Source organism: Eleutherodactylus coqui, chromosome 1 (assembly GCF_035609145.1).
Source record: "Eleutherodactylus coqui strain aEleCoq1 chromosome 1, aEleCoq1.hap1, whole genome shotgun sequence".
NCBI classification, from domain to species: domain Eukaryota; kingdom Metazoa; phylum Chordata; class Amphibia; order Anura; family Eleutherodactylidae; genus Eleutherodactylus; species Eleutherodactylus coqui.
Genome location: NC_089837.1, coordinates 506,655,262 through 506,669,866, shown reverse-complemented (window position 1 = coordinate 506,669,866; position 14,605 = coordinate 506,655,262). Strand labels below are relative to the sequence as shown.

The window sequence follows — 14,605 nt, the reverse complement described above, 5'->3', positions numbered from 1 at the left end:
CTACCTGTCTGCAGTCACATTGACTGTAACAGGTCAGTGTAATGTAAGTATGAAGTCAGTTGTAAACACGCAGAGCACACGGATGTGAGAACCAGTCCGTCTGGATAAGTCCTTTATAGATTCCTCTATGAGCTCCACACATCAGCAGTCCTCCTATTACTCCTGTTCTAGACTCCTGGCTGCTACATTGTAACAAACTGCTGCTGTGTGAGCCAGACAAGAGGACGGCTTCTCAGCCTCTGAATGTCAATGTTTTCATTTACTGACAGCAAGCAGAGATCTTGAAAACAGCGAAGAAAGACAAAACCTTTCAGGAAGTTGTAGAAGCTTTATTTCCATAAGGGCTCCTAGCGTTTTTTCACGCTGCAATATCGCTGTGGTTTTTTTAATGCAAATGTCAATGGGATTTTCTAATGTTAAAAATTGCAAAGCACAAACTTGCGATTTTTGTGCGCTGCGATTTTAACATTCGAAAGTCCAATTGACATAAAAAAATGCCAGTGGGTAGAAACCCTAAGACTGACAACTTCTTGTAGTTCCGTGTAGAATCCGGTGGATACTTTCTCATCTTAGATTCAGTTATTGGCTGTGTCGGGCTTCTTGCAGGTGGGACGGCCCGTCTGGTCCTTCTGACATATAAGTCCAATCTCACACGGGCAGGTATAGTACGGAAAAGCACAAAGCTAAAGAAAGAGATGATAGGGTTAATGAAGACACTTGCGACTCCTAACCACATCTGTCACTAACATGTAGGATCAGCGGTGGGAGACGCAGCGTGAGGCCGGGGGTCCAGTTACAGAGAATGTCCCGTCTGACGCTACGTCTCCCACCGCACGCCGCTTTACACTGAATTAGTCCTCATTCACATGACGAGGGGAATTATAGTCAGAAAGCAATGACTGAGGTCCCTTTGTCGGTGCGTTTTACATAAGGGTTTGTGTTTTTAATACAGAAATGTCATCTGATTGAAATCCGGTTTTTAAAGAAAAAGAATGGAAGGCGCACGAAATGATGTAATTTAAACATCCTATTAATTTCAAGGGGTGCGTAAATAAAGAAGGCATTACGCCCACGCCGAACAAGAGCGTTTTATATTTTACATCCATCCACTGATTATAATGTGTGATCCTGGTCAAAGAATCAAAAAGCAAAAAGACATTCGGCCCGTGAAAATAATAAAATATATATATATATATAGCACATATATAAACACATGGTCTGTAAGGGCTCATTCACACCTGCGAACGCAATGTAGCCCATGAAGAGCGCACCGTTGTTTCCACCCGTGTATGTTGGATGTTTTTGCGCGTTTCTCTGCTTGCATATTGCGTCTCTATTCACTGTGGTTTTCAGATGCGCAAAAAAAAAAAAACGCAAGAAGGACGACTTGTTGTCACTTTTTTCTGCACTTTTCCTGTCAACAAGTGTAAAAAACACGGTGAAAATGTAACTTTGTATTTTCAGCTTTTTCCCCAATCCGCTCTTTCCTGGTGATTTTGGTCTGTAAATCGGGGTGACAGCAGGACATCCGCATCACATGTCTACATCTGACTCCACCCATGCAGATCAGCCGTGTTGTGCGGACAGGGGATACGGCGGTGTGAATGGGCCCTGATTGCTCCAAGTTTTGTCCAAATTCTGTCCGTTTCACACTTGAGCATTAACCTCCTCCGTGTGAATAATATCGCGGCTCCTCAGCGCAGGTTTTGGCTGCGCAGCTTGTAGAGACGGAACACGAGGTTTTAGGGGGCGACAAAGATTGTGATCATTTATAGTAGAGGCTCCTGTCACCTCACTGCTGCGGGTACAAGTACCTGAGTGTGTAGGTATTCATACACTGCCAGGAGGAGTAACAGAGGAACCGCAGCATGTAGAGCTCTAAGATAAGAGGCTGCAGGATGGGTATTTTGTGGGCGATGCAAATATTTAGTAAAGCCAACAATGAAGGGAAATAACCGTATTTGTGCTATTAGGAGTGAAGGCTGAAGAATCACCACATGTTCTATTTACGTATCGCATGAGAACAGGACATGTAATCTGTGGTGCCCGCACATCACACAACACACGGATGGGGCGCCCATGTGATGGGAGCGGCACCCGGGAATTCTGGGCACAACGAAGGGAGAAACGAATACAGCAGCTGCTTACAGATACTCACCACAGGGCTGCAGGTCGCATTTTCTGCTGCTCTTGGTACACATCTAGGAAGGAACAGACGAACGATCCCAATGCCTCCCCTACGACAACATCCGCTCTTACATTGTAAACTTATAACACACGGATCTCCATCGTCCTAAATATAAAAGAGAGACATAAATGTGATGTGATTGGAATTCTCTTTGTCTCGATGTTCTCCTTCCTGAGATCGGCCACAATTATTACTTCACACCGGGAAGGAGAGGCTGTTAGGGACAGTTCAGGCGGTTGTTCCCCATCTGTGCTGTCCGTGTATTTCACGGCACACGGACCCATATATGACAATCAGGCTCTTCACATGAGTGTTATTTCACGTGGATCCTGTCCTGCTCCGGTCCGTGTCATGGATGAGCAGGATATGTAATGTCCGCTACCCGCCGCTCAGACATCACATGGACGTACATCCGCGTGCGGTCCGCTGCGAGTTGGGCCCTGGATTCTCACGCACAAGCATCCCTCTGAGCGCAGCCTTAGACCTCATTCATACGGAATTTCAAGTGTTATGGCTCTTCTTTTCCTATAGAAGTTCTGTTGGGAACAACGCCTCCATAAACAGGAATAAGGCGCGATCACACGGGCTCTGTGGGGATTATTTTTAAGCTCAAAAGTCAATAATACTTTCTAACATTAAAAACACATTGCACGCCGCATGAACTGGGATCCGGTAAATGGAAGGCTAACCTCTATAGCAGAAGATAAAGTGATACATTTCTGAGTATATGGACCCCATGGATAAATGATGCCCTTCCTACGAAGGGGATGAGCCTATTAACCTAAACATGATTACCTGATGCCTCTGCCCTTAGAGGCGGCGGTCTTGAGAGAGAGGGAATACCCCCCCCCCCCCCCAACCCCCACCATCCAACCCTTCTTTCTCCCCCTTTGAAATACTAATTGGCCCTGGCCAGGCCATGGTTGTTCATTTTATAATGTTCTTCCTGAAAATAGCACTGAAAGCTGTGAATTAAAATAACGATGGAATGCTATTATTTCGTTTATATTCCCTTTCAGAAGACACAAGGCTTGTGACTACATTCTTGTATTAGAACCGGAAACCTTTCCATACTGCTGTGCCTTTGTATGCATAAATGAAAACTCAATAAAAATTATTGTTCAAAAAGATCCCAACACATTGCACGAAAATTGCAGTTTTGTTCTTTGCGATGCAATACAAAGGAAGCTCCATAGGGAAACATGGGAGATCAAAAAACACAACGTTTTTTCCCAGCAACATCGCAGAGTGAAAACATCACAAGTGTGAAGGAAACCATTGAAAATCATTGATTTCATAATTTTATTGCCTGTGTAAAACCACCCTAGGAGCTGTATAAGAATGGCAACGGGGTCTCTAATAAAGAGGCCATTTGGTGTATAGTTATAACGTGATGGGATTGGAGGAGGGATGCCTGTATATGGGGGTCATGGAGTAATGCTTCCCTCCAGCTGCTCCTCCGCCATTGTAAAACATAAGAGGAACGCTGCTGCATGACTCCGATGAGAGATGGCGGTGCTACATGGGTGGATGGGCCTAAAGAGCGCAGAGAGTAATCTTTACTAACAGTACATTTCATGTTGCCTTGACAGCTCTATATGGGAGTTTATTTAGTCCCCATATGGTGATATTGGAAGCTATATGAGGGGTTATTTAGTCCCCATATGGGAATAGTGGAAGCTACATGGGAGGTTATTTAGTCCCCAGATGGTGATATTAGAAGCTATATGGCGAGATATTTAGTCCCCATATGGTGATATTAGAAGCTATATGGGGGTTATTTAGTCCCCATATGGTGATATTAGAAGCTATATGGGGGGTTATTTAGTCTCCATATGGTGATATTAGGAGCTATATGAGGGGTTATTTAGTCCCCATATGGGGATATTAGAAGCTATATGGGGGTTATTTAGTCCCCATATGGGAATAGTGGAAGCTACATGGGAGGTTATTTAGTCCCCAGATGGTGATATTAGAAGCTATATGGGGAGATATTTAGTCCCCATATGGTGATATTAGAAGCTATATGGGGTGTGAGTCGCTCTACAGTTTTGCACCCCCCAGATGCTGTATGACACAATGAGGGGTCACACACAGCGGACTTGTAGATGGCACGCAGATATCCTGAAACAATGTGCCGTGCAATGTAAGTGATGTGATGCTACTGACCCCATTCACTCACAGCGGGAAATAGTCACGCTGCAGACTTCACATCTGCAGCGTGCTGTAATTGTCGCAGGTAAGTTGCTGTGGATTTCATCATTGTAATACAATAGTGGAATCCGAAGTCAGAAGGAGCAGGAAAATCTACATGTGGGTTGTTGTTCAGAAGGTTTCTGCCCCGTGTGACCCCCCTTATTAAGTATTGTATGAGGTCCGGGGGGCGTCATGTTTGTCTCTATATGACTACAGTTGGTGACATTGTAGCAGGGCTGTTATAGTACATTGGGGGTATTGTGAGTTATGTTGGTGTTCTACGGGGTTATTATTAGAGATGAGTGAGCACCAAAATGCTCGGGTGCTCGTTACTCGAGACAAATTTTTCGCGATGCTCGAGGGTTCGTTTCGAGTAACGAACCCCATTGAAGTCAATGGGCGACCGGAGCATTTTTGTATATCGCCGATGCTCGCTAAGGTTTTCATGTGTGAAAATCTGGGCAATTCAAGAAAGTGATGGGAACGACACAGCAACGGATAGGGCAGGCGAGGGGCTACATGTTGGGCTGCATCTCAAGTTCACAGGTCCCACTATTAAGCCACAATACCGGCAAGAGTGCCCCCCCCCCCCCCCCTTCCCAACAACTTTTACTTCTGAAAAGCCCTCATTAGCATGGCATACCTTAGCTAAGTACCACACTACCTCCAACAAAGCGCAATCACTGCCTGCATGACACTCCGCTGCCACTTCTCCTGGGTTACATGCTGCCCAACCCCCCCCCCCCCCCCCCGGCACAACAGTGTCCACAGCGTACACCAAATTGTCCCTGCCCAGCCTTCAGCTGCCCTCATGCCACGCCACCCTCATGTCTATTTATAAGTGCGTCTGCCAGAGGAAAAGCAGGCACACACTGCAGAGGGTTGGCATGGCTAGGCAGCGACCCCCCCATAAAAGGGGCGGGCCGATAGTCCACAATGCTGTACAGAAGCAATGAGAAATCCAATCCTGTGCCACCTCCATCTGGAGCTGCACACGTGGGCATAGCAATGGGGAACCTATGTGCCACACACTATTCATTCTGTCAAGGTGTCTGCATGGCCCAGTCAGACCGCGTTTTTTTATAAATAGTCACAGGCAGGTACAACTCCGCAATGGGAATTCCGTGTGCACCCACAGCATGGGTGGCTCCCTGGAACCCACCGGTGGTACATAAAAATATCCCATTGCATTGCCCATCACAGCTGAGGTAATGTCGTGGTTAATGCAGGTGGGCTTCGGCCCACACTGCATGCCCCAGTCAGACTGGGGTTCTTTACAAGTGGACAGATGTAGTAACAACTCCCTGTGGACCCACAGCATGGGTGGGTGCCAGGAAGCCACCGGCGGTACATAAATAAATCCCATTGCATTGCCCAGCGCAGCTGAGGTAATGTCGTGGTTAATGCAGGTGGGCTTCGGCCCACACTGCATGCCCCAGTCAGACTGGGGTTCTTTGCAAGTGGACAGATGCAGTTACAACTCCGTGTGGACCCACAGCATGGGTGGCTCCCTGGAACCCACCGGCGGTACATAAATATATCCCATTGCAGTGCCCTACTCAGCAGAGCTAACGTCAGATACAATACAGGTGTGCTTCGGCCCACACTGCATGCCCCAGTCAGACTGGTAATATGTACCTTAACAGTAACCTCGTTGGTGGTAATGTGGTGGTGACTGCGGACCTAGTAGCGCGGTTTTATGTAGTTGGTTTTCGGAATGTGGCCAGGATTAAGTGGGCCGTGGCGGGGGGATGGTGGTGGTGCTCTCTTGTTGTGTCGTTAAAGGTGAAATTCTTTGACTGCCACCAGACGGACCAATGCAAAGGTATTTGCCAAGAATGTTTTCATTGTTGGAGGAGGAGGGGGATGTTTTGGAGGCACTATGTGTCCTCTCCACGTGTCCGTGGTTATATGCACCTTAACAGTAACAGCGTTGGTGGGAAATGGCCTCGCCGCCATCATGTCTTTGTGAAGCCTCTGTTTCCACACCCCAGTGACATACCATTAGCAGCAGTATAGGCAGAGCCCAGAATTATTAACATTTCAGCGGTAGCATTAGGGACAGGCCCCACTAACATATCACTAGCAGCAGTATAGGGGGAGCGCAGTCTTAGTTCCATTTCAGTAATAGTAGCACTCAAGACAGGCCCCAGTAACATTCCCATTGCAGCAGTTTAGGGAGATAACAGTCTCTTTCACATTTCAGTAGCTGCAGTATAGACAAGGCTCCAGTTACATTTATGTAGCTAAAGTGTAGGCCAACCCCACACACCTTTCTGTACCATGAGTGCAGGCGAAGAACATAGAAATTACTATGATTACACTGTAGGTGAGGGCCCCCAAAAATTGGCGTACCAACAGTACTAATGAACCTCAGAAAAAATTGGCCATGCCCAACCAAGATGGCAGGTGAAACCCATTAATCACTTTGGTTAATGTGGCTTAAGTGGTAACTAGGCCTGGAGGCAGCCCAGTTTAACGAAAAATTGGTTCAAGTTAAAGTTTCAACGCTTTTAAGAGCATTGAAACGTATAAAAATTGTTTAGAAAAATTCTATGAGTGAGCCTTATGGCCCTAAGAAAAATTGCCCATTCGGCGTGATTACGTGAGGTTTCAGGAGGAGGAGCAGGAGGAGGAGGAGGAATATTATACACAGATTGATGAAGCAGAAATGTCCCCGTTTTGGATGGTGATAGAGAACGATGCTTCCATCCGCGGGTGCAGCCTACGTATTGCTTAGGTATTGCTGCTGTCCGCTGGTGGAGAAGAGAAGTCTGGGGAAATCCAGGCTTTGTTCATCTTGATGAGTGTAAGCCTGTCGGCACTGTCGGTTGACAGGCGGGTACGCTTATCTGTGATGATTCCCTCAGCCGCACTAAACACCCTCTCTGACAAGACGCTAGCCGCAGGACAAGCAAGCACCTCCAGGGCATACAGCGCGAGTTCAGGCCACGTGTCCAGCTTCGACACCCAGTAGTTGTAGGTGGCAGAGGCGTCACGGAGGACGGCCGTGCGATCGGCTACGTACTCCCTCACCATCCTTTTACAGTGCTCCCGCCGACTCAGCCTTGACTGGGGAGCGGTGACACAGTCTTGCTGGGGAGCCATAAAGCTGTACAGGGCCTTAAAGAGTGTTGCACTGCCTGTGCTGTACATGCTGCTCGATCTCCGCACCTCCCCTGCTACCTGGCCCTCGGAACTGCGCCTTCTGCCACTAGCGCTGTCGGATGGGAATTTTACCATCAGCTTGTCCGCCCTGGTCCTGTGGTATAGCAACACTCTCGAAACCCTTTCCTCTTCGGGAATGAGAGTGGAAAGGTTCTCCTTATACCGTGGGTCGAGCAGTGTGTACACCCAGTAATCCGTAGTGGCCAGAATACGTGCAACGCGAGGGTCACGAGAAAGGCATCCTAATATGAAGTCAGCCATGTGTGCCAGGGTACCTGTACGCAACACATGGCTGTCTTCACTAGGAAGATCACTTTCAGGATCCTCCTCCTCAGGCTATACACGCTGAAAGGATGACAGGCAAGCAGCATGGGTACCGTCAGCAGTGGGCCAAGCTGTCTCTTCCCCCTCCTCCTCATCCTCCTCATGCTCCTCCTCCTACTCCTCAACGCGCTGAGATATAGACAGGAGGGTGCTCTGACTATCCAGCGACATACTGTCTTCCCCTGCCTCCGTTTCCGAGCGCAAAGCATCTGCCTTTATGCTTTGCAGGGAACTTCTCAAGAGGCATAGCAGAGGAATGGTGACGCTAATGATTGCAGCATCCCCGCTCACCATCTGGGTAGACTCCTCAAACTTTCCAAGGACCAGGCCCACTCTTCTGAAAATAATTGAGGAGGCTGACTCCCACTGCGCCGCCCATGTTGGAGTTGGTATTCCACCGTGTGGGCACGTCGCACAGCAGTCGGTGCACTGGCAGATTAAACCGATGTTACAGGGGGCGCAGGGTGGCAGCGTCCGTGTGGGACTTGCGGAAATGTGCGCAGAGCCGGCGCATCTTTACGAGCAGGTCTGACAAGCGTGGGTAGCTTTTCAGAAAGCGCTGAACCACCAAATTAAAGATGTGGGCCAGGCATGGCACGTGCGTGAGGCTGCCGAGCTGCAGAGCCGCCACGAGGTTACGTCCGTTGTCACACACAACCATGCCCGGTTGGAGGCTAAGCGGCGCAAGCCAACGGTCGGTCTGCTCTGTTAGACCCCACAGCAGTTTGTGGGCCGTGTGCCTCTTATCTCCTAAGCTGAGTAGTTTCAGCACGGCCTGCTGACGCTTGCCCACCGCTGTGCTGCCACGCCGCGCGACACCGACTGCTGGCGACGTCCTGCTGCTGCTGACACATCTAGATTGCGAGACAGAGGTTGTGGAGGAGGAGGAGGAGTGTGGTTTAGTGGAGGAAGCATACACCGCCGAAGATGCCACCACCGAGCTGGGGCCCGCAATTCTGGGGGTGGGTAGGACGTGAGCGGTCCCAGGCTCTGACTCTGTCCCAGCCTACACTAAATTCACCCAATGTGCCGTCAGGGAGATGTAGTGGCCCTGCCCGCCTTTGCTTGTCCACGTGTCCGTTGTTAAGTGGACCTTGGCAGTAACCGCGTTGGTGACGGCGAGTACAATGTTGCGGGAGACGTGGTCGTGCAGGGCTGGGATGGCACATCGGGAAAAGTAGTGGCGACTGGGAACTGAGTAGCGCGGGGCCGCCGCCATCATACTTTTGAAGGACTCCGTTTCCACAACCCTATACGGCAGCATCTCAAGGCTGATAAATTTGGCTATGTGGACGGTTAACGCTTGAGCGTGCGGGTGCGTGGCGGTGTACTTGCGCTTGCGCTCAAACACTTGCGCTAGCGACGGCTGGACGGTGTGGTGCGAGACATTGGTGGATGGGGCCGAGGACAGCGGAGGTGAGGGTGTGGGTGCAGGCCTGGAGACGGTAGTGCCTGTGTCCTCAGAGGGGGGTTGGATCTCAGTGGCAGGTTGGGGCACAGGGGGAGAGGCAGTGGCGCAAACCGGAGGCGGCGAACGGCCTTCGTCCCACCTTGTGGGGGGCTTGGCCATCATATGTCTGCGCATGCTGGTGGTGGTGAGGCTGTTGGTGGTGGCTCCCCGGCTGATCTTGGCGCGACAAAGGTTGCACACCACTGTTCGTCGGTCGTCAGGCGTCTCTGTGAAAAACTGCCAGACCTTAGAGCACCTCGGCCTCTGCAGGGTGGCATGGCGCGAGGGTGCGCTTTGGGAAACAGTTGGTGGATTGTTCGGTCTGGCCCTGCCTCTACCCCTGGACACCGCACTGCCTCTTGCAACCTGCCCTGCTGCTGCCCTTGCCTCCCCCTCTGAAGACCTGTCCTGAGTAGGCGTTGCAAACTAGGTGGGGTCAGTCACCTCCTCGTCCTGCTGCTCTTCCTCAGAATCCTCTGTGCGCTCCTCCCTCGGACTTACTGCCCTTACTACTACCTCCCCGATAGACAACTGTGTCTCATCGTCATCGTCCTCCTCACCCATTGAAAGGTCTTGAGACAGTTGCCGGAATTCCCCAGCCTCATCCCCCGGACCCCGGGAACTTTCCAATGGTTGGGCATCAGTGACGATAAACTCCTCTGGTGGGAGAGGAACCACTGCTGCCCAATCAGAGCAGGGGCCCGAGAACAGTTCCTGGGAGTCTTCCCGCTCCTGAGCATGTGTCATTGTAGTGGAGTGAGGAGGCTGGGAGGAAGGAGGAGCAGCAGCCAGAGGATTCGGATTTGCAGCACTGGACGGCGCAGAACTGTGGGTGAACGATAGGTTGCTCGAAGCACTTTCTGCCATCCACGACAGGACCTGCTCACACTGCTCATTTTCTAATAAAGGTCTCCCGCGTGGACCCATTAATTGTGCGATGAATGTGGGGACGCCAGAAACGTACCTCTCTCCTAATCCCGCAGCAGTCGGCTGCGATACACTTGGATCAGGAGGTCGGCCTGTGCCCACACCCTCACTTGGGCCTACGCGTCCTCGGCCACGTCCACGTCCTCTAGGCCTACCCCTACCCCTCAGCATGCTGTATTACCAGTGATTTGATTTCCCAGCCAGGAAATAAATTGGCGCAAGCCTGCAGGCCAAATAGAATTTTTGCCCTTTTTTTTTAAAGGAAAGGCCCACTGACTATATTCAATCAATTAATAAATGTGTTGTGTGGCCCTGCTGTGTGTCACAGAACTGCAGTGTTGCAGTGTTATTAACTGCAGCAGAGCGGTGATTTCCCAGCCAGGAAATAAATTGGCGCAAGCCTGCTGTTAAACTTAGCTGGCTGCGTATGATTTTTTTTACGTTCTCCAGCCAGCACACACGTACCCAGAACGCTGAGGACTGTCAGAGGCAGGCCAAATAGAATTTTTGCCCTTTTTTTTTTTAAAGGAAAGGCCCACTGACTATATTCAATCAATTAATAAATGTGTTGTGTGGCCCTGATGTGTGTCACAGAACTGCAGTGTTGCAGTGTTATTAACTGCAGCAGAGCGGTGATTTCCCAGCCAGGAAATAAATTGGCGCAAGCCTGCAGGCCAAATAGAATTTTTGCCCTTTTTTAAAAAAAGAAAGGCCCACTGACTATATTCAATCAATAATAAATGTGTTGTGGCCCTGCTGTGTGTCACAGAACTGCAGTGTTGCAGTGTTATTAACTGCAGCAGAGCGGTGATTTCCCAGCCAGGAAATAAATTGGCGCAAGCCTGCAGGCCAAATGGAATTTTTGCCCTTTTTTTTAAAAAGGAAAAGCCCACTGCCTATATTCAATCAATAAAATATGTCTTCTGGCCCTGCCTACACAATTCTGTCCCTGGAGTATCACTGCAGGGCGCAATGCTCTGCACGGCTGATCTTGAAAAAAAAAAAAAGTGCAACACTGCTAACAGCAGCCTCCACAGTACTGCACACGGTTAGATGTGGCCCTAAGAAGGACCGTTGGGGTTCTTGAAGCCTACACTAACTCCTAACACTCTCCCTACAGCAGCTCCACCAAGATAGCACTTTCCCTCAGCTAAGTCACAACACATCTGAGGCGAGCCGCGGGAGGGGCCGATTTTTATACTCGGGTGACACCTGATCTCCCCAGCCACTCACAGCAGGGGGGTGGTATAGGGCTTGAACATCGCAGGGGGAAGTTGTAATGCCTTCCCTGTCTTTCAATTGGCCAGAAAAGCGCGCTAACGTCTCAGGGATGAAAGTGAAAGTAACCCGAACATCCTCGTTACGAGTAACGAGCATCCCGAACACCCTAATATTCGCCCGAGCATCAAGCTCGGACGAGTACGTTCGCTCATCTCTAGTTATTATATCTATATAATAGTGTAGTGATAGAAGTGGCGCACAATGACTGTATGCAGAGGGGTCATCAGTTCAAAGATCTTTCAAGGCACAAATCAGCCTTGATGACGAGCGGTTTATTGTGGTCTGGCACATTATTGGGTGGGCTTATTGAGGTGTAGCTCACTACGGAGTGGGTTTGTCGAGGTGCAGCTTACTATGGGGTGGGTTTATTGAGGTAAAGCTCACTATAGGGTGTGTTTGTCAAGGTGTAGTTCGCTATGGGGTGGGTTTATTGAGGTGTAGTTCACTATGGGGTGGGTTTGTCAGGGTGTAGTTTGCTATGGGGTGGGTTTATCAAGATGTAGTTCTCTATGGGGGTGGGTTTATTGAGGTGTAGCTCGCTATGGGGAGGGCTTATCAATGTGGCACAATGGTACGATGGTATCAGCTACACCTCGATATCAGTTCACACCCGTCTGAAATACGCTGCTCCTCTGATGCATTGATTTACAATGCATCAGTGCACGTATGCGTATTTACGCAGCATAAAAGCGCCTGCCGGCCAAGACAGTGCATTTTGGCCGGGCGTTTTTATGCCAGTGATGACTGCATAGACTCCTATGGGAATCTATGAGAGCTGCCGGAGTAGAGAGGTGGGAGGGAATTTAGCAGAGTGACTGCTAAACTCCGCCCCCATCCTGCTCCTACCATTGCTGGCTGCGGCAAGAGGTGAGGGGGCGGGAGCTTAGCACACTAGCTCCCACCCTGTCCTGCCTCCTCCCCTTGCTGAGACACGATGAGCAGGAAGGAAAGGGGACACACAGTTTAGCAGAGCTAAACTGTCTCCTCCTGCCCAACGCCATTGTGGCCTCGGCGCATGTGTGTCGGGCTGTCTGAACAGGCGCACAAACGTCGGGTGGGCGACCGTAAAATACGGTGGGCGAACGTAAAGACATTGACGCACGTTTGAATCCAGCCTTATTGTGTTTTTTGGGATATGAAAAAAATAAGCATTTTGCTTCAGGTTTTTAGTTTTTGTGTTTTTTTACGCTTTTATTCAGGATAGACAGTGTGTTCAATTTATTGTACAAGTTGTTATGGATATGATGGTACCAATTATGTTGCCCTTTAATTTTTTTTTACATTTTTTTATATCAATAGGGTAAACAGTGCAGAAAAGGTTGTGGGTTTTTTGCAATTTTTTTTTACACCTTTTAGATCTCTATAGGGGACTTGTACCACAGTAGCTATGATAGAGGACCTGAAATGACTAGCATGTTGGCAGAATGTTTATACTATGGACTGGAGGGAGGGGGAGGTGGAGGGTAAAAAGGACAATAAGGGGGAAGACAACATAGGCAGTGACCTGGGACCAAGTAATAGGAATGGGGGTTGAGTGGAGGGTGGGGTTAGTACAGTTAGAACTGACAGAACAGCTAGGAGGACCATACGTAGCATAATGAATATAAAGAATACCAACAACCATATAAATTGTATGGCAGCAAATGCAAGAAGTCTGATAAGTAAAGTGGTTTAGTTCAATGAGAATATCTGAAGAAAATTAGGACATAGTAGGAATAACGAAAACATGGCTTGATGATAAGTTTGATTGGGCGGTGAATTTACAGGGTTACAATCTGTTCAGAAGTGACCATGGGAAAAAGAAAGGCTGAGCGGTATGTCTGTATGTTAAATCCTACTTAATGCCAAGGCTACAAAGAAGATATAGGTGTAGGAGATGAACACGGGGAATCTCAGGCTGCTACAACAGAAAATACACTTCCATAAACCCATGCAAATACTATATTCCCTAAAATTCCTCTAATAAACTCACTAACTCTTCATACTCTCTTACAGGTGGGCCGGACTCTTCTCACTTTCTCTTTCCTAAAATTGCGCTCACACTCAAACCCCCTACTTTCATAACCTTACTCCCCTTAACTAACATTTCCCCCTCTCCACCAATCCCTGTCTACCACTATTTTTATCCTCTCCTTTACACATAATTGCTCGATTAACCCTTCTATCTACTCCTGAGCCCTAGCCTCCCTATTGGCCCCCAATCTGGCCCTGTACTTACTTTCACCACCGCTCAGCACTGAACACTCTTTTATTTTACTTGCTCTTTGTGATGTGAACTACTAAACAAAACCTTTATATCCATGTGTCATGTATGATAGATCCTGTCTGTGTCCCAGATGCCAAGTTAGAGCGTTAGCCACAGCTAGATCATAGGCCATGAAGTGTCCCCGGGCATTGTTTCAGGGCATATCGCCATCCTGTGCCTTTCTTGACAGAATAAGTACAAGTTTTTCAAAGTGTGTGTGTGTGTGTGGGGGGGGGGGGGGGGGGTCATTTTGTTGTTTGTCTCGGCGCATTAAGCTGTGAAATCCATGTCAGAAGTATATGGTGTAAAATATAACAATTCAAAGTTCATGTGAATGAGGCCTTTTTTGTAAATATGGAGGAGAAACCAGGACAGCAGCTGCTGACAGATACTCACCGGACCGACACATTCCCGATCTTCTTCTTTTGGTCTACATTTAGCAATTCTATAATCCCCGCTACTAAAGGAGTAAATGAAGCAACACCCGCTATTACACTGGTCACTAGAATAACATTTATCTCCATTTTTCTAAATATAAAACAGAGGGAAAGAAAAGTGTTAGGAATCCATTTATAAGGTTTCACATTTATGTCACATAAAGAAGTGCGCTTTCTAAAAACTATTGATATGTCTTTGGAACACGTGAAAAGTTTTGATCGCTGGGGGTGCAGATGCTGAGACCCCACTGATTGCTAGAATGAAGCAGCTGAAGCCTCATCCCAGCGCTGTCACTGCTGGTTCGCTGAGGATGGGCCTTAGTCTTTATATTGAGCCCGTCTTCAGCCTGATAGCAGGGACAGCACTGATGAGATTTTTAGCTGACTTG

At 48.7% G+C, this 14,605-nt stretch overlaps 1 long non-coding RNA gene across 1 annotated transcript; it reads right to left on the bottom strand.

Annotated features, from left to right (window-relative positions):
* Positions 1-347: 347 nt before the first annotated feature.
* On the bottom strand, positions 348-14,274 carry LOC136614245 (uncharacterized). The gene is made up of 3 exons (XR_010790950.1): positions 14,176-14,274; positions 2,159-2,293; positions 348-683 (listed from the first exon to the last, which is right to left on the bottom strand). It is a non-coding gene; the product is annotated as an uncharacterized lncRNA (long non-coding RNA).
* Positions 14,275-14,605: the final 331 nt, after the last annotated feature.